This window comes from Lytechinus pictus, chromosome 4 (genome assembly GCF_037042905.1).
Source record: "Lytechinus pictus isolate F3 Inbred chromosome 4, Lp3.0, whole genome shotgun sequence".
NCBI classification, from domain to species: domain Eukaryota; kingdom Metazoa; phylum Echinodermata; class Echinoidea; order Temnopleuroida; family Toxopneustidae; genus Lytechinus; species Lytechinus pictus.
The window spans coordinates 24,849,081-24,852,208 of record NC_087248.1 but is presented as its reverse complement, the minus strand read 5'-3'; positions in this window follow the sequence as shown (position 1 = coordinate 24,852,208).

The window sequence follows — 3,128 nt, the reverse complement described above, 5'->3', positions numbered from 1 at the left end:
AATCGCGGATGTTGTTACGCATAGTCGCGTAGTGCATCGCTCGTCTGAAGCGTACGCGGATGAACCTTCTTTTGGGCGTGAAGCTGATCGCGTTCTTCTAGGTGATCGGAGATCTAAAGCTACGGCTGTTGTAGTGTCGACACTCGTATTTTGCGTCTGCGAAGGCTGTTGTACCAGTTTTTATACGAATTCAGCAAGACGAGTTTGTCGTGTCTTGTTGGTTGATCGAGATATTTCATCATGTACGTTGATTCTCTCGCTCGAAGTAGGCATTTGCGTTTGCGATTGAAACGAAGAAGCGTCGTACGTTGCTAGGTTCCCTATCCCTTGTTGGGTGTTCGGGCATTCCTTCCTCATATGTCCGGGTTGCTTGCATACTTGGCACCTTACTTCGTTCACACATCTCGAGACGTGGTGTCCTATTTGTAAGCACCTGGAACAGGTTGCATGGGCGCCACTGGCATTCTCAGGTTGTCCGGAATGGTAAATGCGAGCCATAAATGTTTTCCCAAAAACAAGTTTCCTGGGAAGAGGTTGCGATGGTGGAGAAATGTAGATAACACGATCACCGTTCAAGCAGTTAGTTAGCTGACCATTTACCCTTAGTTTTTGGCGGTATATTTCGCCATGCATCTCATACTTCATCTCCTGTAGTTTAGCTCTTATCACTTCATCACTAACGGATAAGGGTATATCCTTAACAGTAACTCTCGTAAGGTTTTCATCTCTTGACTGAGTGAATGGGTTCACGTCATAAACAGGGACGCTTGCCCCACGTAGCAGTAACCCATTCGATATCAGCTCAACACGGTCGGCATGGGAAGTCAAATAGATCCGCCAAAGACGTCGAATCTGTTGAATTCCGGGAACAACATCACTCTTGAACACCTTCACAAGACTAACATAGATTTCCTCACCCGTAATTGGTTTTTTGTCCTCATTTCTTACGTTATCTGTCCGGATGAAAACGGGTTTCGGTCCTCGGGGAAGGTGCGATTCAGGGTGTGGCGTTGCTTTCTCAGCATACATGTTGATCCAATTACCAAATAAAACGCTCGAAATATGGAATAAAACAGCAATATATAAAAAATGATCTCCAAATCTTAAAAAGGTTGATATTAGAATATTAATATCCTAATTACTGAAAATGGATGGTTAGTTCTCTCGTTGATATTTCCAGATATCTTAGTTCCAAAACAGAGGATGTAAAATACGTCTTAACGCAGCTGTTGCGCCCTCTATCTCTTTCCTCGTTTTCTAGATAGCGTTCATCTTTCCCCCCCTTTTTAATCAATGTAATAATTGCTTGTTTTTGCGAAGTTGTAAATCCCCCCCCCCCCCATCCAAACTTAGGCTTACCGCCTCTATATAGATATCTTCTAAAATGTTTTTTTTTTAATCTATAAAATTCGGCTGGAAGGCCGTCATTCCCAGGGCTTTTGTTCATCGACATACTATATAATGCTTCTTTGATTTCTTTCTTTTTTAACGGTTTGTTTATAATAATTCTTTCACTTTCATTTAAAGAAGGCATTTGTAAATTTTGTACAAAATTCTCCGCCTCCTGGTTTGCGTCGTTTTTTGGTTCTTGATTTATACATTGTTTCATAATACTCCTTTTGTATATTTAAAATATCTTTTTGATTTGAAATCAATTCCTGTGTATCATCCTTTATAAGAGAAAAGCATCATTTTCCTGTTTGGTTTCTTTTTTCCAATCCTAAAAAAATAATCGTTGCTTTTTTTTCTCCCTTTTCATTCCATCTACATCTAGCCCTTATAACACCTTCCATTTTTTATTTTCAATTTTAACAATTTCGTTTTTTAATTTGTCTATCTCTTGAATTTTTTTTGTGTTTTTCAAGGTTGTTAGATCCTTTTCGAGGATTTCTAATCTCTTCCGCAGATCATTTTTAACATGATAAGATTCTTTATTTATATTTTTTGAGTATTTAAATGTAAATGATTTAATTTGATACTTTATCCAGTCCCATTTTATTTGTGGATCCATATGCATAAAGTCTATTTTCCATTCTTTAATAATTTCTGATAGTGTTTTAACATAATTGTCATCCTGCAAAAGGGATGTATTTAGTTCCAGTATCCCTTTCCTCTGGATATTTCACTCAACTTTATTGACATACATACTGCAGAATGATCTGTTCGTAGGGCAGAAGTTTTATCAACTTCCTTAATTTTCTGCCTAAGATCGCAATCTATTAAAAAAATAATCTAGCCTACACTGGACAAAAGGCCTTCTTTGTCTCCAAGTAAAACAGGATTTATTTATATTCATACTTCGCCAGATATCCATCAAATTGAAATTAATCATAATATCTTTGATCCGTTCAACAAAATTTTTTACTAGATTTTGTTCCACCCATTTTATATATGTTGGGGTTTAAGATGGAATTAAAATCTCCTCCAATTACTATGTGTTCTTCACCATTCCATTCCTTTCTAATAACATTCAACTAATCTTTATAAGATTGTATTTGCATATTTTCTATATTTGGTGCATATATAATAACTATAAGGAAATGTACCTTTCCACAATCTGCATGGATACATAAAATTCTTCCACAATAGTCTTTGTATATTTGTCTAATGTTTATATCTAATCAATTTCAAAAAAGGATGGCGACTCCTTTGCTATGCGTCGTTCCATGACAAAATAGTATATTGCCACCCCATTCACTTGCCCAGTAGCTTTTATCCTTTAGGCAACTATGGTCTCCTGCAACTTTACAATATCTACGTTTTGCTTTCGCACCCAATGAAAAATACTCCTCCTTTTAGTTGCGTTTTGCATACCTCTCACATTTAACGATAACATATTAAGGACATTATCATTCGTCTCAAAAAAGACATCTCCTTTTTGACATATTTTATAACCTGAAAGTTCAAACACGACAAGTATAAATTACAACAAGAGAAAAGAAAGAAGAAAAAAAAGATCACAGAGTTTGTGCTGTCTGTCTGTCTGTTTATATCAGCCTGTCCCTTGTCTTGAATAAAACTTGCATGCATTCTTAAGGCCCAGTAAAAGAAACTGAATCATCCAATTTAAGGCCAAAATAATATCCTGCTGGATCAATCAAAATTCAGCTCACTTGTCTTTATCGACG